Below are 23,369 nucleotides of genomic sequence, written 5' to 3'. Positions count from 1 at the left end.
AGTTAATAGCATAAAACATGAAATAAAATAACCATACTATATATAATTTTATTAAAATATTTAAAGTCGTATCATAATCTCATTTTTCTCAACATATGAAAAAAAGTTTCTTTTTATTTCTTGTTTGTTGAATAGTTGTTTTTTATGGAAATGTTCGATACACCATGGTCACTATTTGGTTATTTCCAAATTGAAAATTTATCATACAAATATTTTACGAATACAAATTATAGTATAAGTGAGACTATAAAGACCATCAGGAGCAATAACTGAATGAAATGAAAGATCTTTTTACAAACCACATTTTGTTAATTTTAAAATTTAGAATGTTGGTTATAGAGATTTTATTGGTATTATAAATGCAACTTTTAGAAACATGCTAATCAAATTAGCTTTAAAAAATCACCTACACTGACTCAGAAATTTAAGCGAGCGTCCATGATAGACACAAGAACAGAATCAGGAAGGGAGACCCAAGTCGATGATACATTTCAAAGCATCAACATTTTCATTCAAACTTGCATAAAACCGGCATCTGTGTTCATTTATCAAGTTTTTAAACGCAAGTTGTGCAAAGTTGGCAGCCTGCAGAATTTGCACACCGTTGCAATTTTCATAAGTTCAATGTGTTAGATAATTATCATTAGATACCATTTTATCTTCTCCAATTCAAGAAAGCAATCCTACCTGACTCCTTTGTTACAGATTTCTTCGTATCCCTTTTTACATTTAAATGTGTTAACCGTTAATTTTATAAACACCTCTAAGAAACTCCCGTGTTTAATTGTCCGCAAATATAAATATCTTTCAATATACAAAAGTTACTCTTTATATAAGAGAGTAAAAGGGATAATGTATTTATTTCTTTGATATACATTTGTATAACACTGTATAAAAGGTTTCAATTACCATTTTTGTATTGTATTTTATATCTACCGGTATTGAAACGGGCAAACAATGGTCTGAATTGAAAAGGCAATGAATAGCCATTGTGTGCTGGTCAAAAGACGAATCCAAATAAGTCTAGAACGACTCTGACCTTTACCGTGAGGACATAAATACAATTAAAAATTAACTAAACTGACCCACGTTTCAAAATGTAAATAATACCACGTGTTTTTATAGATAGATTGCAATACACAAGAGTCAAAATAAATTCACTTGTGATGATCTGCACAATGTTGCGTAACTATTTGATATTTTAGAGTTCCTTTCGAATACAATTTCAATTCGTGTTGTTAATGGTTATGAAACGAAATCTGACTAACTTTCAACCAAATACATCTGCAGTATAAGTCCTTTTTATAAAGAGAAAATTAGTTTTCAGAATAAGAATTCCTACACGAATGAATATGATGCACAAAAAAAAGAACTGTTCTCATGTTTCAAAAAAAAAGTCGAAAGAAAATAGCCACGGCAAACGCATGTTTCAAGTGCAATTTCAACATGTATGTGTTGACAACATAATGTTTTAGACAACTGTAGTAAAAAAAGGTCATTTTCATACACTCAAATAATTATTTGAATAACTTTGCCATTACTTCAAAAAGGTACCTAATTTTTTTATTTATTCTGTACAATATTCTTAAGAAGAACGTAGAAAATAAACAAAGTTAGATCGAGTTATCGGATCTTTAAAAACAGGTCAAATCTTACTAAAACAAAAAAAAACAAACATATCGAAATATAAACATATGCACGTGTTTTGGGGACCACTTCGATCTAAAGTTTATCAAATCTACCCCCATCTTTGACTTGGGAAAGCAAAGGATTAGGTCCGTTATCCTCCGCATTGTGCCCTAATCCTAGACATCGTGCGTTGTCAACGAAATCTTAAGAAATTGTGGATTTACATACAATAACAGCTAATTACGTTGGTCAACTGAGAAATGAGTCAGCTATGAAAATTTTCTATTTCATATGTGAAAATTAAGATCAAAGGAACCCTATAGGTAAAAACTGTGTTATGCATTCCTCACTTGATGAATGGAACCTTAATTTAGTATTAGAGTTAGTGTCAAATACAGGTTTTTATTGTTTTTCTTGGTATTTTTGGTATTTTCATTAAAATTGTTACAACTCTATATCACCACAAGAAAAGAAAGGTTTTACCAATAGTTAAAGTTTAAATTCTTTAAACAAATACGAATATTGAAACAAATAGAAATAGAATTTATCCCCATGGGTATTGTTCTAATACGATAAAATCTGAAATGTGTTGGAAATTTTGTTAACGGTTAATAAATGTCAATTCTATATTTCGAATTTAAAGTCAAGTAATTGTACAATTTGGTATTATTTAGATTAAAAGAGTACCTCCCTTTTTGTCATGTGTATTGCATCAGTTATAGCCTATTACATAAAATTTTATACGATTGCATATCAAAGATGTATATTGCATGTAAATATGTCTGCATAATATTCTAAATGTCTTAATTTTCTCCGTAAAAATAATTACACAATGCTTTAGACTTTTGCCTGTTACTTACATAAGGAGAATTCTTTAAAAGTTATCCACAAATAAAGAAAATATACATATTTTTGGTTCACATTTTAATTTATAAACTCAAAATGTAAAATTACAAATTTATATTTATGTTTATTTCATCTATTTTAAGTGTAGTTAAATATGAATTTATGGATTTGAGCCGTTCGATGATATAATAAAAAAAAATAATTTAAACTTTTTCTTAATTCACGCTAACACGAAAGAAATCCGATTCTTTCCTGATCCATGTCGGTTTTAATCTGCATATATTTTCCGCCAAGACGGAATAATTTCAATAATTCTATAAAAATCTTTTAATATCATCATTTTGTAGAAGCGACGGAAAGTGAAGATGGGATATTTTCTAACAATAATAAAAGGCGGATACGATTAATTGATCCCATCTTATTAACGGGTACATCTCGACAGGAAAACCCCGGAAAATTAAGGTAAAAGTTCCTTCAATTATCAAATTATAGAAAGACAGGAAACGAATAGGTTGAAAATTAATTGAATTTCAGGTTGTTGAGTATATCTATATAATTTTTACCATGGTGTGAAGTTTATTCTAATTGGTACGAGGAAATAATTAAATTATCTCAAATGTCTGCGGGGCATTTTCCCCATTTTAACATGTTTTTTTTCTTCCTTCAAGCTCTTGTCAAGTTTCGAAAAGGTGACAAATTTGAGATCAAAATTCTCTAGATTAATCAGAAGTTACAAATGTTTGATTGTTCTGATAATTGTAACATACACCTCGGACAAAATTGACACCAGTTCGAGTCGTCTGTATTACCGAGACCGCCGACAGTTTTCCGCGGGAATGGAAAAAATATGTCTAACCGAAAAAATACTCAAATGCAGAAATACTGATCCCTTGGAATGGCCCACTTAATGCAATTAATTGTTTTCTGACACATAATCTCATTTAAAATGTATTTCATTAATGTCAAGTTTTGACAGAATTTTAAGTAAAGATAATCCCCATATTTTGAGTAATTACCAATTATGTGTGCGTGTTTCCAAAGTATTATGTAAATCTCCCACAAAGAAGTACTGGGTTATTTATATTTTAAGGGTCTCATAAACTCAGCTGTAGTTTTTAATGCATTTTCCTCTCCTAATTTTAAATTTAAGAAAAACAATATAATTCTGATTTAATATTTACATTTGAAAATGAAAAGTATAAAAAGAAATTTGAGTTGGTGGCCAAATCACACATTGCCCGATATTCTAACTCCAAAAGGATTGCTAATTTGTATGACAATTTTTTTCATCAATATAATTTTATTAAATAATAAGCCGCCCGATCTCTACCAGAAGCACGTTTAAGCTGCTATTCTACCAAACAAAATCCAAAATGCCGCTTCTTGAATTATAAAAAGTTCTCCATATTTGCAAGTTTCTTTCTATTTCTGAAGTAGAGTTCTTTTGCAACATAAGCCTGTTGTATAAATATCTAATATTTTACAATTGCCAGAGACGGGAATGAGAAATTTAAACGCTTCTGTAATATCATGTATAAACATAGTTAAGTATTTCTCCAAATAGATACAGGGGTGATCGGTGGTGCGTAAAACACTCGGTATTAGGTTTAACCCAAATTTTTATCGCCGCCATCTTGGATCAACAAAGCAAATTTTAAACATTTGGGGGGTTAATTTCAAAATTAGTCTTTTTCATCTCAGTGGTTACAACAAGATTGCACATAAAAGAGTCTATTTTTGACACATTTGATGGATGGTGGTCGCATTAAGATGATTAGAAAATTCTTGTTTCTGAACCTCGAACCGTCGTTTGAGAAACTACATGTAGGTGGCTAGTCCGCACTTCAACTTCCTGAGGCATAAAAATCAGCGGTTACAGAAAATCGAATGCATGTTATAAAATTTACAGTATTAGATTACATGCACACGGTGACAGTTTAGCTTGCAGCATGAAGATTTATATCATGAAATATACTCTCTTGTCAGATTTCACACCTGGTGCCAGCCTGAGAAAAAAAGCAAACTCATAACCCTCAATGTCAGTTACTGATTAAACTGATATCGATTTCAATCATCAGCTAAATAATCTAAAATAAAACTTACCCATTATTAGGCTCATTTAATTTTCCTGACTCTCCAAAAAATGTTAATCTTGGAAACAAAACGGAGATGCATTTCACTTTTTCATCCTTAAAATTCCTTAATCAAACAAATTTCGCCACCCTACAATTAGAAAGATTTTTGTAGTAACATCCCTCAAAACAAACTTCTAACTACTTCTGAAATAAAACTCAATATAAACTCTAGTGGCAGTATCAATATACTTTATTTTAAATAAAGCCCTGTTCTCTTAGGCAATATAATATGTAACAGGATAAGAAAAGTCTCTTTCAAAATTCTAACAATATATTTTGTATTCATAGATAATAGTAACAAATTCTTTTCAATGTACCATTATACTGTGTATAGCAACTACTATAGATTTTTCACGGTCGGAACAATATAAGTGTAGAGCTCATATGAATAGGCTATACCGGGGAACAATTGGGTCTACGCAATCTAGCCGTTAATTTGGCCTATATGAGTTCCCATGAATATGATATTTAATGACTATATAACAAAAAGCGTATTAAGTTATGAAACTATTTAATTTGTCGCAATTTGCGTCCATTTGTGCGCAAGCAAACGAGAACAAATTAAACCCAATAGCAGTGGATCGATGATTCTTTAGCTAAACTAGGGAGGCTGTTTATTCGCTATTAGCAATATTGACATAAAATATGGACTTTGGTAAAAATGTTGTGGTGATGTTTATCGGAATAAAGGATCAGATGTAATTTATTTTAAATTACCTTTTAAATTCGTATTATCACTTCGATCAGAGAAATGTAAACGACCCCAACATTCATATAAGACTGGTTGGAATAATTTCTACCCTTCAAAATATTTTTATTTGAAATAATTACAGTTGGTCCTGAGTTATCATGGTTATCTATAACTAGTATTATATGCCATGATTTTACATAGTTTGACGGAAGACATTGCTTTATTTATTACCTTTCGGATTTCGTTTCGCAATATTTTCTGCTTTTAATTTGATTATAATTACCCCTTATTAGACTAGGCTAAGCATTTAAAATAAAGGCCAGATTTTTGTTATATATTTTATGGGGATTATGGGGTGAAGGATGCATTGCATAACCTTATGATATAGATTATTATGTAATATTCGAAATCATAAAAATATTTCTATTCACAACGTGAATTTTAAGGACAGACGTAGCCAAGTACATGTATGCAAAGGCGTACTTTGTTAGAAGATCAACGTTTCTTTACACTCTAATTTTCTATTTACGCCCAAGAGTCCAGAAAATTCTTTTTGAGGTGAAGGAGTCTATAATGCCTGCAGCTATGGTAATAAATATTGTATACATGTATATATATTCCACAAATTTTATTAATAACTTATATTTCTATTTTATTTCAAGTTATGTTTAAACTTTGTAATTCACATTGTTTTCAGACTGTAAAACCGTCCTGCTAAAATCTAATCCCTGATTATAAACTTTGTGTTTACAAGTAAGAAATTAGTTCAGTATACCTGGTGTGTACTTAGAAGATTAAGTAAATTGTTTTAAGCTATTAGCAGCCCAAGCGTTTGTTCTATAATCCCCTCATTAGTGGCCCCAGGTATTCGTCACACTATGGTCAAATTCCCTTTGACCTTAAGTTGTTGTGTCTCTAAAAATGCGGGTTCAGGTGTGAAAACGCCACTGTCACTTCTGAAGGGGTTGACACCTGTGACACCCAACTACTAATGTTCCGCCTTTGATCAACCTTACCTGGACTAATTAACGAATTTAATTATCGATTTTAATTTGTTGATTAAAATCTTTGCACTCGGGTTTATTATTTTAGCCATATGCTTGGATATAATTTGTTGACATAGCCCATGTTCAGAAAATATTCAGAAATGACCACTGTCTAAATATTTTCCAAACGTCTCAAAGTATTATTTTGTTTTAATCAAATTTAGCTAATAGGGTCTAATGGTAAAACAAACGATATAAAGTACCAGCTTAAGGTTTGAAGTGAGTAATTTTTGATCGAAACAGGAATACTTATCCTTCAAGTTTCAGCTCTTGTAAAAATGGGATAATGTGGGAAACAGGTTACGTGATAATGACTTAGCATAAACATCAAACTCTCTGGCAAAAAATGGAAAGTGTGTTTTAAAAGAAAAAAGAAATCTGGATGTATTCACACGACCGTCTAGTTCAATTAAAAATACAATCATTTTTAGTTTTTGATCGTTGTTTGGTTGAAATGTATAACTGGATAATGATTTTTATGATAAACAAATCGTCAAGGTCGGGGTCTGGTCTAGGATGGAACTGTATTTGGATATAATTTCCCAAATATATCCGCTTAAGTTTCTTCTCAATGACAAGAAAGTAAGAAACTCCAAATATGGACAGTTGTTTCAATTGTAGTTATTCTCAACTTTCAGTTCATTTTAAATGTAACAAATTGCTGCAAAAAGCATATATACTAAACCTAAGAGATATGTATTGCGTATCCTAGAATACAGCAAGACAAAGTATAACTGAATATTATAGCAAAACTTTATTTTTATAAACAATGTCTAAAGGCACAAAGAAACAATCCTGATTAAACATTGGCAGCAAAATTTTCTTTGAAGTTATTGTTCATCAGGAAATGAGTATTTACACAAACAAATGCTTTTAAAATATTAAAATATCAATAATAACCTATTACTAAAACTTGGCGCGAAAGTCAAAATGGATTCAAATACTATCTGGAAATGGAAAGTCCATTGATATGGGCTTAACCCTTATCCCGTTACAAATCCCCTGTAATTCCCCGTATGAGTGAGACATACCCCAGTCGGTAAGAGACGAACTCTTCGGCACACTTCTAATGGTCATCTTCAATCAAATCTATCCACACTTTATCTCTTGTTTCGAACTTTTATCGCCTAATACTGTTAAGTTCACCAAAACAAAGGCTTGCCTTATTATATATTAACGCGATTTCTGTGAATATGTTATAATTGTAGGGATCATATTTTTCTTTGATCAGGGGAAATCCTTTATCTTTAATGAAACAGATAGCTTCTTATACCGGTTTTTACTTATTTTGACCGCCACGATCGGAACTGCACTCAGGAATTTGTGAATAGTTTTAGCGGGGTTACGAAACCACGTGTTTGCCTCCACGACAGAAATGAGACCATTCGGAAGATTAAGTATTTTTCAATCATAACGACCGGTCTATACCCGCAACATTTATCAACGTTTGTCAAATTTGTTACTATTTTAATCATTCTACTGTTCCCCTTGCTAGAAACACTGTTCATAAATGTTTGCAGTCAATCTATCAATGAGCTTGGTACATTTTACAATCATTAAAAAATCCTATGACTAAGGAAAAAGGCTTTCTACAAAAATTTGATAGAGTGTACATGCATGCAGTTGCAAATCTTGAGATTTAGAAGGGGCAGCTGGGTTCTAGAAAAAGGTGAGGTTCAATGCGACACTTTTGCTTTCCCCTGTTAGTGCAAACGCTCCTCAGTACATTTATGAACTCTCGAATCAGAAGAAGAAATGATTATATGGGTTTTTGTCCCGACTGTATCTAAAACCGTGCACTTAAAATCCCGGTCCTAGCTAGTAAGCTATGTAAGAAACTTTTACAGACAACTGAGTTTTACAAAACTTTTAAAATCAATTTAGATGTCATGTAATTGAATAGCCCAAGTCTAAAACAAATCGGACCAGCAAGATTTCAAGATTGGATCTGATATTTACCTGAAGAAACAGTAACACTTCAGTTAAACAGCAAATCTTGATGTATAAATGTTCATGAAGTTGTATCTTGATTAATAAAATTATCGCCATAACCCATCGGGGAATTTCGGTCTCCATCACTCAATTACATGCAATTATACGGTTTTTGACAGTTTCAGCCTTCGGAACGTCTACGACTTGTCAAATTTGACAAGATATTTTACCGTTAACTGACGTCTACATTGTTTTGAACACATCCTTAAATTTTCATATCTGAAGACGGTCTATCATTGAAAACAGACAATCTGAACTTTGGGAATTATCATTCATTGAAGCAAGTAATTTGCCTGTGTATCGAAGATCACAGAAATTTAATTCGCTTTTTATTAGTGTGTTGTCTTTCTGAATAATGCTACCATTTAAGAGATTTCTGCACGTTCTAACACTGACAATGATAAATTTACATTTTAGAATCCTTGAATCAAGGAACTATTTTGACAAGTACCTGACAAGAAGCGCACTCTGTTGTTAAAGATTGACTTCCGGAGCGCGTGCTGGTGAGACCGCCGATCGTTCATCATACCAACATATTATTTCCTCTTGACCAGATGATTAATTTTGCCAATTTTAAAAACAAGTATTCGAGAACTACTCTTTTTAAACTATAAGTAGGGTTCCAATGTTATTCATTATGAGGTACGAAGCTTTCATTGGAAAATCCACTCAGCACCAGGCCAGTATTAAATAGCTGGCGATAAACAGTGTTTAGGTCACCATGGACGAAAATAGCCATTATTTTATAGGACAAATTGCGGATAATAACAGTTATTTAAGTACAAAGAATAAAACAAGCAAACTAAATTGATACCTATCCGCAACTTTTACTATATAATTTTTGGGTAACCCCCTATGATCTGATTTCAACATTTGATAAAGTTCACCGATTTCTGTCTGATAGAATGGTGATAACTACTTCCGGTGTTCCACAGAGTAAAGATGGTGGCATGCGAGACGTGTATAAAATGGTTCTGGACGAGATAATTATTGGCAAAAACTTTAAATTATCAATCAAAGAAACATAAAAACAAAATAAAAAGAATACACTAAAAATAAGTTACCATTATACGGGAGTCTCAAAGGCAGCTTTGCTGTAATATAGAAAATGTCTTGAAGAAAGGACTTAAACACCAAGTTAGGAGAGTTGGTATTCTTTCAAAGGGAAAAATTTAATTCCTGCACCTTACTATGCAAATTCCTGCCAAGACTTAATAAGATGTCGACCGACTAGCGCATTGTATATAGTGAATTATAGAAAGACAGTGATTCAAAAACAAACTATCCGAACGTCACCAAAGATAAATAAAAGCACATTCCAGTTACATATCGATGTAAACTTAAAGGTAGATAAACAAGCAGGCACACCTTTAGAAAGTGAAAAAAGTGACATTGTTTTAGTCCGTCGTCTTAATGATCTGCCAAAGAATGATAAAAGACATTAATAAAATGGGCTTATCGAGCTTCGAACTGGATTTAATCTCCAGTCCTTGTTAAGCTTAGCAACTGCAAATACGGATCGTTCATATCCTGTGATATTTGAATGAAATAGATTTGTATATAACATTTTTGGATTTTTGTTTCTTTAAAAGTTAAATCTGGTTCATTTTAAGTAACTAGCTGGTCTGAATTTCTTTAGAAGATAAACAACTCCTTTCAATTTTATTAGCATCAGCTCGTTCTACTCTTGCAAAAGGTACTTTGTATAATGTTTCAAATTTCGTCGCTATATTACTTTGACATGCAGCTACACTTTACATTTCAATTGTAACTTCCAAATTCCATAGAAATCATTCATTTTATACTTAAAAGAGAATTGCCGTGCAAACTAACATATTCCTTGCCCGTAACACTGGTACAAGTATTAAATTGATTTGTGTCAACGGGGGAAATACCAGAAGGTGTATAACAAAAAAGAGTTATCGAAAGTTCAAAGGAAAGAGTATAGGCAGATCCAAAGGGGGGGTGGGAGCGGTTAGGCCGCATCTTATACTCAAAAGTTTGGTATATTATATTGTTAAAATTTGAATATCACTGGAGTGGGGCATCCTGGCAAGTCAGCGCATCCTTTTTTGTAAATAGCTCAGCCAAACATAAGCTGTTGCAACTCGACTATGGAAAGACTAACTTTAAAGCATATAAGAGGATGCATTCAAAGGATGTGGGTGACTCATCATAATACTCCCTTTTCATTCAGGTTTGGAGCCTCGTTGTAATGTAATTCGGAACAAACATACTATTTTTTATAGTTATTAGAGCTAGAACCATCCCAGCAGAGTAATTCTGTTTTCTATTGTGTAGAGCAGTTCAGAGAGTAAAATTGTGAATAGATATCTGGCAATGCAATAACAGAGAACAATACAAATCCCTCAGCAACCAAATAGAAGACAGTTAATTCTATTGGAAATCTCACTCATGCGAGATAACGCGAGATTTGACTAGAAATCAATTGGTTTCTCGGTAAAATATATAAATATTGTATTTGGATATATATTTCGAGCGCAAAAATTGCAATCAGTCATACGAATAAAATTTTAATGAAAAAAAGCTGCCAAGGCCAAAATGAAATGTAGAAGATTTAAATTTACTTTCGGACAAAAGAATGCAATCAAAGGTTCCCAAAGCTCATCTGCTATCGCGAGATCTCGCCCGAGACAAGGATATTATGTCAAGTTTCCAATAGTCCTCTTAATTACTCACTTTTTCATTTGTCCCCAAACAACGTAAATTTCAGTCAATTTCAAATCTTAGTAGATCTGAAATTTAAAGATGTCTCATTTATACATAGGTTGTAATTTTATATGATATTAAACATTCCGGACAAAATATAGAAATTAATAATAAGAATTCTTATATATCGCTGAACAAATCTACCTCGAAATGGCAGAGTCATAAAACGAACAATAAAGTTGTAATCACATCCTTGAAAACTGAATTGATTTTATCAAACTTAATTCCACAAACTAAATTAAAGTTTTGTTGTGGCGAGGTAAGCAATCATGTAATATATAGTGGTCGAATACATGTATAACATAGAATATGAATGTAAACACAGACCCCTTAATACAGAATATGCATGCATATTTGCTTAGGAGTAAATAATGCATCTACTCAGTCGGTGAGTTTGTTGTAAAACTGCATGCACTCTGCCGGCGAGTATGTTGTAAAAACTACATGTACTCTGTCGCTGAGTACATGTATATTTTAAAGACATGTACTACATATACTCTACCGGTGAGTATGTTGTAAATATTACATGTACTCTGTCGGTGAGCATGTTGTCAATACTGCATGTATAGGGTATGTAAGTCTCGTCATGTGACCCCGTGATTTCACAAGATTGGGTCCTAGTCCACCATTCAAAAGCATCGAGACTTGTCATTTAGAGAGTGTTGAGGGCAAAACATCTTTTTAATACCGATAAAAAATAACAATTATCTATTTCTACACGATAAAGGTATTAAGCAAAAACATAAAATAGAAGATTTTGCATTGTTATACGGCGTTTCGAGTACCCGGAAGTAAACAATAAAATGCAGATCGGTCCTCGGTGTTCAATACGTTCTACGTCGTAAATTCCGGTAAAGAAAATGAAACTAGAACGAGACTTACATACCCTATTCTACCGGTGAGTATGTTTTAAATACTGCATGTACAAGGTATTCAATCGAAGAATATGTTGTAAAGACTGCATTTACTCTGCTGGTGAGTATGTTATGGGAAGGGAGCGATGTAATTTTGTGCCTGGGTAGTCGACCTAAAGGTAAACCTCGCTATATGCTATACGGAAATAAGACTCCAATACGATGGTAGGGAAATAGTTTAATTGAATCAGTAGTTACAATATTCTACTGACATACGTATAAGATACTTGGACAAACTGTGTTTTAATGTACGAGAAGTGTATATTATAGTGCCAAGAGAATGATCGCCATACAGCCACAATTAGCGTTACTGGTTGGGGATAGTCTGGTGTACAATCAATTAACCACTATTTCGGGAACCAGTCACCTGCACACACAAGAAAGTAGATCGTTATGACATGAAGTAGTCCCATTATTGCACCCTATCGTTCTCCTAGCTTAGTAGAGGTATACAAACTGGTGTTATGTGAAAGCTGATCGAATCAGCAGTAATCTATAAACTTCATTTTCTTTATTCAGTGTAGGGTATAAAATTCTGAACAAAGACTCTACTCCCCTTGATATGGCTAAATTTCAAAACAAAAGTAGTGATTTCTGCACCTGTCTACTTTCACTGATAAATTGGTATTTTTATGAGAGTTAAGGTAAGGAGTGACCACTATAATGAAACCCCTCCAGCACCATCTATTATGATGAAAACAAATTTGAGCCTTTCAAATAGCTGAATTTAACATAGAAAGTAATGGAGACCAGAAAAAGAGGTATGACACCTATATATAGGACGCAAAATCAACTGTATGTTCATTAGGTCATTCTCTTAAAATTTAATACATGTACAAATTCATCGACGAACACTTATAGGCCGTTTCTTTTGTCAGTCCCCTAGTTCAGACCGTCATACAATAAACTTTCTCACTATATGGATTTTTAAACGTACGCAAAACGTATTGCGCATGGGTACTTGAAGTTCCCAATATAACCTTGACACCGACGATGCAAAAAATCCATTAACAGCAAATTTTTGCAGGGGTTAAAGGTGAATCCACTCTGGTTTTCAAAAAAGCGTCATGCTAAAAGATTAATATTGATTAGTTTCATAATAATTTATTCTTTTTCTTTTTTAATCTTTTCTCTCACACAAACTTGACCTGTTGACCGAAATTCAAGTAATTTTGATGAAGAGTGCATGCATAATATTTAATCATTGTAATATTAGAATCTGTGAAAACAGACTTGTCTCCCTTACATTCCACTAGTCTCCTCTGTGACATTAAACTCATCTTTGAGAAAAACTATGAAATTTCAAGATGTTGATATGAAACCTTAACAACGAAAAATGAATCAATCTTCAGAAATTGAAAACGAGAGAAGTTGCGTAAACGAAATACCAGTCTAAAAACACTCATTAAATCAAGGAAAATGTTGTCTTTGAAAATCAGGGTTCAGCATAATTATTATGTTAATATGATTTTAATGTGGGGTGAAAGAAATGAAAAATTGGCAGATGAAAGAGAAAGCCTGGCCTACATTTATTATTAAAAGATGAATATGAATGAAGAGTATAACATTATATTTACGTCAAAGGAGATATAAATGACATTTTCTGTGAATATAATGGAGCGTGCAACAGCTATTTACACGAAGATTTCTCCGTTAAGTGAATTATGATATTCTTCTAATAGTCTCAATCGTACTATGTCACTACCTATTAAAGAAATTTTGAAGTTGACAAAAATTTAAAGGTGCAAAAATTATATTTTCTAATGTTTTTTTACCTCAATTTTTAATTGAATAATCAATTCATGATAGGCGGTAGGCATTGAGAGCATTTAACGGGTCCTTACATTGCAACAAAGACCCCCGCACCATTTTCAAAACATCAGATTATAAATTTTGTTTTATGGTTTTGATACACAATTATCAACATGTGCACGTCATGTTCAGACGGCAAAGTTTTGTCTGGAATGGTATGGATACCAACATACCAATTATAAATAAATATTGCAAATTTTGGTATGTTTCAATTAAGGAGTAACCGTTCATTAGCAGATACAACATTAAAACCAAACACAAAAGGAGATCGTTTTTATACATGAAGTAAATAGAAGCCAAAAATAGTTAAATAGTAAGTCAAATCCAGCACCAAGAAATTCTGCTATATGCAATACAATGATTGATGTCTCAGTGTTTTAGGGGTTTTGAATTTTGTGATACTGTATACAATTGAGTAAATAAACCATGAAGAAAAACCTGTTCCATGACTGATCCTTTAATTACAATTTACATTAGTGCGAAAGTCAAAACAGAATCTGCTCCGAAATATTTTTGAAACACTCCGTCAGTTGTATTGGACGGCTACCTAAAAGAAAGGTTTGTCAGATAGAATAGTGCTTTAAATTTCAGACTTTCTTGCAATGGCAGAGTTAAAAAGAGTACGGAAATATCTGTAAACCTTAACGTGGAAGGGCTTCATTACAAATTGACAGTAATATGTGACTTTACTTTAGTAAAGATTGCTGTAGACCACACAAAATCCCGTTATATATTCATGGGTTTCACCGCGGCACGCGTCTGGGTATTATTCTGGAACTCATTTATACTCTCGCAACAAAACTTTGTTTGAAACTAGATCCACCTAAAACCCTGTCTTCAAATTGATGATCCCGACCTCGACTAATCTATTATGTAAAGTAACAAATTTCCTTTTTTAAATTTCTGCAACAAAGAACAAAATCAAAGGCATTGTTTAGCGTAAAATTTACAAGTGATAATTACGAGGGAGTTTGTAAGAAAGGGTTGATTTTTTATTAGTTTGGGGCAATATGCTTGTAATTGTCTGAAACTATGATCCGACAGGTGGGACCTAATGCTGAAAAGTATACCCCGACCAACAATCACCACCTGAGGAGATTCATAATATAATACATGTTTTCTGCCGCATAACAAAAGAAAACGCAGAGTTTATGGAAATGAGAAAGAAAATCAAATTTACGTAAAACCATGTAATTTCAAAGTTTATGCGAAGGAGGAGGAGAACCGCTTTATCATCTTCAGCAATGTCCATTAATTCGAAAAATGATAATTTGATCCCTTGATTAAATTAGAAAAAAACAAGAATTTTAATTTAGAAGATAGATCATTATAATCCAATCTGTTCTAGAAAAACATGGTCTTCTATACCCGTAAACTCCATAAAACATGACACTACAATGTCCAGTCTGTATAGGTTTATGGAGTAAGTGGATACTTTGTGGCAAGACCTAATCTTATGCAAATCAATGTCATATTCATTGAATAAATACATGATTACAGAATTTTCCAACGACGAAGGCAACAACACTGGTCTGTCTGTGTAAAGCATGTGTCTATACAGCACACTTGAGGCTGTGTACATACTAGACAGCGTATCTGTTTCAAATGATTGGCAACATGATTTATTCATTCATAATTTCAATTGTGTTCGTTCTTTCTTAAGTTTTTAATGTTCTGTTTACTAGTACATTTGTAGATTGAACAGATTTTTTTTCGTGAATCTCACGTAAATAAAGGTTGGATTTTGCCAACAAACACGAACCACAACCTTTACAAGTTTTAAATTCTACTTTTCCCTTTTTTTGACTATAGCCCAGCTAAAGGAAGGATATACTAGAGAGCACTTCGTACTCCAAGATTTATTTCGTCATGAATCCTTTGTATTCTATCGATACACCAAATTGTGCTTAACGTTATTTTTTTCGTGTCCACATATCTTTTTTTCATTATACCCTTATTTCTGTCAATTCTATTTCAAGAATTGATGATATCGTTTCACGTGTGACTTTGGTTGTGCGAGACCACCGCGCGTCTAGTTATCTTACAACGAAGAACAGAAACAGAAGTAAAATATAACAGAGCAAAAATGTCCAAACCGCAAGTAATACCTCATTTGTATTTCATCGCGTTGTTCGAACTGTTTCAGGAGTATCCAGCGAAGAGAATAGACAAAAAGATAGGATTTAAAACTCACTGATTCAACCAATTGCTACAAATTATTCAAACAAATTGTCAGCTCATCATCATTACAAAAACTAAGCTAGCTGGGTTGCTGTGTCATGCGATTTCTCGTGTCAATCAAGTTATAGATACTGTTGCTCATAAAACTGGCCGCAGTGATACAAACCATAAGGGCTACTACTGAGCTGCTTGAAAGCTGTTGAACGTTCCTCGGATGAAATCAGCAGAGAACCGACAAAGACAGCAATTTTAAGTGATTACCGCATTTTAAAATACAAAGAGTAAATATGATACGAATAAATAATCCAAATATGATCAATAAAATTAGATAATTTTTTTCTAATTCGAAAAATGAACGTCAGGTGCGCGTCCTGTAAATGATTATCATTTTAATTGATAATATCTCGAAGCTGCTTCGGTCATTTAATACGGTGACATCCAAAAGATGCCATCGATAAAAACAAGCGATTATCTTGTCCAATTTCATATTTAAACACATGATAATAAATTTTAATTCCTCCTTGACGAAATAATTGCAGGATATTGTTTCGGATATTTTTCTACAATTCCCATGCTTGTCACTGCACAAATTGATCAGTTGTCACAAGCCGTAATTAATACAAGCTGCTGATAGCGTTTCATGGATACTGAGTTTCGTACAGTTTGGCATTTTCAACGAGATTGAAATTTTTTCTGGTAACAAAACTCCACAATATATACAAAAACAATTACTAATATAGCATAGCTCCCACAAAGACTCAAGTTTCCTACAATTAAGTTACGACTAAAAGTGTCTTAATTTTACAACATGTAAAATTTATGTTTTATTTCGATTGTTTTTCGAGATAGCAATCAATGATTCAATGAAATAATATAAACCATAAACCGTTATGTACGGTATCGCAACCAGTTATGTATCATTTTGAGAAACTTAATCTGAAGCACATGTGAAAATCGAGTCAAGGTTGATTTGATGCAAACAAATCGTATGCAGGGCCGTTCGATGACGGGGTTAAGACGACCACTCCCCTTTGAAAGCAATAAGAAATCCGATGAAACCGTAAAACTGTGGCAAAAACGAGCTTAAAATTGGTGAAACATTATAGAAGTCAGAACATTTTGTTCAAATAACACCCTCTCCCCTCTCCACACCTTTCGGCTAGTAAACATTTTTAGTTACGGGCCAAATAAAGTTCTACAGAGAAATCATAAAATCTCTTTATTTTTAGGTTTTGAAGTAACAGTTTGTATTTGTGACAGGACAGGTTGAGACTGTGGGTATAGACAGCCAGGCTATACCAATGAAGAAATTTAATTCGACCTTTTAATTGTTCCATTCAGTCACTATATGTAGGTTCCAACAATATTCCATTCTACTTTCTGTTCAGATTACCCTTCTTATCAGCCAATCAGATTTCAGCTTTCACTATCTTGAAGCAATAATCCAATGATTCTGAAAAGGTCATCTGAACAGAAAGTAAAATGGAGAATTGTTAGATCACTTGTAAAATAATTCAAATGAACCAAAAAAGGATTCTACTAAATAAGCACAATGTCCACTTAAAGCCCTCAATGCATATAACGATGGATATATCTAGAATAAGTCGTTATTCATAAGAATGTAAGTTTTTTTTTTTTTATTAAAATTGACATCACATTCCCTATATATACGATTGATTTAAGTTAGAGTTAAAGAAAAAAGAAATTATACAAAATTTACGAAGACATCTGTTATCCTTCTTCCTGGTCAATGTTTTTCTATTTTTTTTTCAATTTTATTTTTTAAACAATTAATCGAGCACCCACATACGGAAGTGATCTGTTGATCAAACAGAATTTTATCACAGATATTGTTTTATCTGAAATCATTCATATGAAATATATTTATGTTCATCATCCATTTTGTAATTTGAATCATAACTTAATAGTTAGCCATTTGATCATAATGTGTTTGAGACACATTTAAACTAAAACAGAAATCGAACGTACCTAGGGATATTGTTCTAACCTAGAATTAGCCGAGCATATATATTTTTTTCTGATCATCACCAACACATTATTTATACATAATTTACAGATTATTTTTGCATTTTTCATTGCTATTTTCCCAGCACGATACGGTGTCATATGTATTTTATCAACTATACCATAACAACAGGACACGCTGGACCTACCCAGAAAACCTCATTTCACTCCCCAGCATGATCGAATTCCCCAGCACGATACAGAATATATAAGCGTTATTGATAACTGTTTGTTTATATTCCTTTCTTCTACAATTTACCGTTCTCTAATGAAGCGAAAACCAAAATCTTATTCATTCACACGCTTTTTATTCATCCTGAAGTTATTAATGCACAGAGAGGTTGTTGTCTGAAATGTACCTTTTATTATATGGATACATCTGTAGAAATGAAATATTATGTTCATTTTCTTCTTTATGACCATTTTTACGCTATAACTTTTAGAATATTTAATTCAAGGATACTTCTTGCAGTGTAAGGTCATTCTAAGTAAATATTGAAACTTTTAAGTACCTATTTAGCAACAAAAGCGCATCGGAGAACAACCTTTGTTGAATAAGTTGCACTTTTCCATCAGCGATCTACATGTAGTCTCCCGTTTTAGATCAACGATATTCTCTTTGGCTTGTTTTGTGCATGTACATGTAGTTGTCATACCTATATGTACTTGGACTTGCGACTAGCAAGGATAAACGGATGCACCCAACCTTCATGCGATTAGTTTTGACATGAAGTATACATTCAAATTTTTCTATTGAAAGTACAAATTCATTTCACCCTCTTAAGGAAAAAGGGAGATTACTCGTTACATTACAAACATGTGAAGATTTCACTGCGTTCTCATTCAAGAGCAATTCTAGTCCTTGGCGGATTTATGCAGTTCAAAAGTTTAAGGAAAAGGGTCGTTTCGAACAGGGACAGTCGGCAACAAATATTTATAGACTGGAACGTCGTTTCAGAGAGTTCAAGAAACGAATTATGTTTAAGGAATTCCCAGAAAAGAGGAGTTCAGATGGTTCCTGACCATGCAATTATAAATAAAATTGCATTAGTTCTAGACCAAAAATAGTATTATGAGTTCGTTTTAGATCGGTCAGTATCTTGCCAACATAGGGTAAAACAAAGGTACACCAGAATCAACCTGTATCATGTAAAAGCTCTATTGAGTAACTTATATTATATCAAAAGTGCAGATTGCAACTCTTTAGACTGAACAAGTACTTTCACGGAAGATTTAAAAGAGTGGAAAACATTGAAAGACAAAGTTGGGAATACCAAAGAATAAACGAAGGGAAAACCTATAACACTGAGAACACCAAAGAATAAATGTTGGGAAACCTTGAACGTCGGGACACCAAAGAATAAACACGTGGAAAACATTGAACGTCTGGAACACCAAAGGATAAACGCGGGGAAAAGCTTGAACGTCTGGAACACCAAAGGATAAATGCGGGGAAAACCTTGAACGTCTGGAACAACAAAGGTTAAATGCGGAGAAAACTTTGAACGTCTGGAACAATGGATAAACGCGGGGAAAACCTTGAACGTCTGGAACACCAAAGGATAAATATCGGGAAAACCTTGAACGTCTGGAACAACAAAGGATAAATGCGGAAAAAACTTTGAACCTCTGGAACAACAAAGGATAAACGTAGGGAAAACCTTGAACGTCTGGAACACCAAAGGATAAATACCGGGAAAACCTTGAACGTCTGGAACACCAAAGGATAAACGCGGGGAAAACCTTGAACGTCTGGAACACCAAAGGATAAATGCGGGGAAAACTTTGAACGTCTGGAACAACAATGGATAAACGCGGGGAAAACCTTGAACGTCTGGAACACCAAAGGATAAATATCGGGAAAACCTTGAACGTCTGGAACAACAAAGGATAAATGCGGAGAAAACTTTGAACTTCTGGAACAACAAAGGATAAACGTAGGGAAAACCTTGAACGTCTGGAACACCAAAGGATAAATACCGGGAAAACCTTGAACGTCTGGAACAACAAAGGATAAATGCGGAGAAAACTTTGAACGTCTGGAACACCAAAGGATAAACGCGGGGAAAACCTTGAACGTCTGGAACACCAAAGGATAAACGCAAGGAAAACCTTGAAAGTCTGGAACACTAAAGGATAAATGCGGAGAAAACTTTGAACGTCTGGAACAACAAAGGATAAACGAGGAGAAAACCATGCCAAGAACAAGACAAATTGCATAATACAAAAGAACTAAAAAAGTACACGCCGAAAAACGAACATCTCGAACCCTGCTGTAAACAAGAACAAAATATGAGAATCTTACATGGTGGATCAAAACGTCAGCTATTCTAGCTGACAAATCAAGTGCTAGTGGAACCCCTTGCCCGTATATACATCTACAAGATATCACAACTTGATAACACTAACAATGCGGAACACAATGATTAAAACATCAAATGAAAAAAAAACTATATAAATACTCATACTCTAGACCCAATATAGTCATCATAGCGACATTCATTAAAAGAGTTTCAGAGAATTAGATTAAAGCGGCTTTGATAGCATTCCTAATGATTGATGAATTTGCCTTTAACTAGAAGATAAACGATCTTATTTGTATTATGACAATTTTAAATTGTTTTTGATAAAGTGAGCAAGTGTTTATTATAAGGTTTTACAGCTTCTGATAACATTGGTTATTGGCTGAATCTCGCTCAAATCACGCACAATAACGCGTTATCTACATCTGATATCGGTTGCGGTTTTGTTCAATAGCAAAAGACTTGCGAAGGCGATAATTAGCAGACAAATGAATAGCCTTAGTGAAAAGGAATATTCTTTTGGCATGGAACAAAGCCACGAGCATAAAATTGTGGTAAAAGAAGAACCCAATTAATTAAATGACGTTCTAATACCAGCACGAAGCTTAAAAGCGAATGTAATTTTGTTCTACTTTCGTCAGCTGAGGTTCCTACTTATAAAACGTGGTTCTCTTTAAACAGGTGAAAGTTGCACAATATAATTAAATTTTATGATATTTTGCTATCTCTTATGAACATCATATAATATTTTGCAATCGCTTACTGCATGAAGTGCCACCTGTAATATTAAAAAAATATCAAAGGAGTATTATTTTCTCTGCACGACCCATAATGACCCAAAACCGCCATCTTTTCCCACCTTGCAGTGTCGTCTGTCATCTGCTTCCGATAAGATCATAATCATTTTAAAGTTTGTATATATTAATATACATGATAAATTTGTTTTCAGGAAAGTAAAAATAATATTTCTTCTAGCCTTAGTACTAATTAATCGAGACTGATTATTAAAGAATAAATATTTAAATGTTTTCAAGACGATAGCTTTCAAGATTTCTATTTGACTTGTAAAGTAGACAAAATCCGAAGATTCTAATCGTAGTAGAATCGTAATGAGGTGGCGTTCAAAGATTGTAAGGAAAAATTTGCATAATATCACTACAGACATTTCAGGTGTATCTGATCATACAGTAATTAGCAAGGTATTTCATTTCAAAGACTGATTTTCAGGGTCCGTTCATATGTATCACCTTACACGATGCCAAGCATAACCATGTTTGAAAGAAAGATTTATGCACAACTATCGATTGTCAGACTCGCACAAAAATGCTTTCTCAATAATTTCCAAGCATAGAATTATTAAAGCATGCCGAGCACAAAAGCTTTCGGTCCTTCTTATGCCCTGGTAAGAGTTTTCTTCATGTGCCGTGCGAGATAACACTGAACTTAAATATTTACGAAAAGTAAACCATTAAAATATCGAAGCACAAACATCAAACAAATACACGTAAGTATTTAAGGTCCCTTAATACGTATTTTATGCATGTGCCAATGCATTATTGATGTTAGTTTAAATGTTTCCTCCTTTTCCAAAATATTTTTTTCTTAATCAAAATAAAGCTATTGGAAGGTAAGGAATGTGTTTAAAATCTTATGCTATCGAAAAAAAATCACGCATAAGAAGATGATTTAGGGATATGGGTTCCAAAGGACCCCTTTCAAAAAGGCACGGTAAATGATGACACCAAAGTGGTTTTGGGGCTTCTATAGTTCACTTTGTAATGCTCAACCATGTCTACGTTTTTTTATACTCAAACGCCTTACTAGATAGAAAAAAATAACAACATTTTCCAACAAGGGGGGTCAAAACCCGCGAACCCCTGGATCTATAACTATCCGTGTAAGCCAAAGGCGTTTCCATAAAGGTGTCCATGTTATCATTGTACACGTTTGACCATATTTTCGCTCAAAATTAACAAAATTTTCCAAATGGAGGGGGTCGAAACGACGGAACGCCCTGTTCGTGTTAGCCAAAGACACTATCGTCAGATTCCTGGATTATTCCCCCAGGTAATTTGCTGCTGATGAGAGGTCACTTCTTAGAAAAACATGTACAGTATACCAAAATTATCAATATTTACATGATTGGTATGTTTGTATTGAAAAAAAAGACTGAAATATGTTATTCCAAGTGGAAGATAAAACAGTCAAGGACATGCAGCAGCTTACAAACATTTAGCGCACCGTTTTGTTTTATCCTTAGTATCTTCATTTTCAAATTTTTATGATTTAAAAAATACCTTTCCCTTTAAAACGTACATTATGTAAAAAAGACTTCAAATTTGAATATAATTACGAAAATATTGTCTTCTTCATTCGTTTTATCTCTGGGTTTTGATATTCCAAGCGTAACATATTATTTCTTTAGAGGCTTATTAATGTTCACTTATGGTTTATTTCCATGCACCAAGGACGTGTAGAACCAAACTTCAGTCATCCAGATCAAGATCGTAAAATAATAATGGCAATATTTCAAACATAAATTTCATTTTAATTTTCCTTTATGACTTATATTTAAGCCACATACAGTGACAACTCACCATGACATGCATAATATACAATACAGGTGCGTATAGAAGGGGTAAACCAAGTGATTATAGCTTATTTATAAACAAGAGACAAAACCTTGATTTCAGACACGCAATCTCCCTTAAGAATGACAGCAGTATAATTCTATAAATAAAATTATGAATGATTCGACATACGTTTCTGTTCCAACCCATTTAAGAAAACACAACGGCACCATTCAAGTAAGAGAATTAGTTTTATTTGAGTTTTAAGATAGAAAGTGCTCAGGAAGTGAAAGATGTTATAAGTATGATGCATTGTAAGCTCTCCGATAATGTGAAAACAACTTTCAAATGTTAACCTTCCCATTGCAGTATATCAGACAAACTACTTCCGGTTCATGCTACAGTTTGTTTGCCATATTCGTCTGTTACCGGATGACGTGCCTCGTTGCTTTATACTTTTCCTACATTGGATGTCGTTATTTTGGCACTTTTTGA

General features: G+C 33.3%; 2 long non-coding RNA genes across 12 annotated transcripts in view; one reads left to right on the top strand and one right to left on the bottom strand.

The window, feature by feature from the left end:
- The window catches only part of LOC148626379 (uncharacterized), a 93,793-nt gene that overhangs the window by 21,646 nt on the left and 48,778 nt on the right, over positions 1-23,369 (bottom strand). For 7 of the 11 annotated variants that reach the window (XR_015920054.1, XR_015920051.1, XR_015920053.1 and 4 more), the window contains one exon: positions 4,579-4,698. The exons of 2 other annotated variants lie outside the window; for them this stretch is intronic. This is a non-coding gene — a long non-coding RNA (uncharacterized LOC148626379). Of the gene's footprint in view, positions 1-687; positions 773-4,578; positions 4,699-11,039; positions 11,096-23,369 lie in introns of those variants that run through there. 2 more of the 11 variants (XR_015920055.1, XR_015920059.1) reach the window with 2 other exon arrangements.
- The window catches only part of LOC148626381 (uncharacterized), a 30,646-nt gene continuing 10,056 nt past the window's right edge, over positions 2,780-23,369 (top strand). The window contains exon 1 of the long non-coding RNA XR_015920062.1: positions 2,780-2,937. This is a non-coding gene — a long non-coding RNA (uncharacterized LOC148626381). The remainder of the gene's footprint in view (positions 2,938-23,369) is intronic.

The sequence above is a fragment of the Perna viridis genome, chromosome 2, assembly GCF_037379345.1.
Source record: "Perna viridis isolate PV_CMFRI_1.1 ecotype Kerala chromosome 2, ASM3737934v1, whole genome shotgun sequence".
In the NCBI taxonomy this organism is placed as follows: Eukaryota; Metazoa; Mollusca; class Bivalvia; order Mytilida; family Mytilidae; genus Perna; species Perna viridis.
Note: the sequence above shows the minus strand (reverse complement) of the source record. Positions and strands in the feature narration are given on the sequence as shown.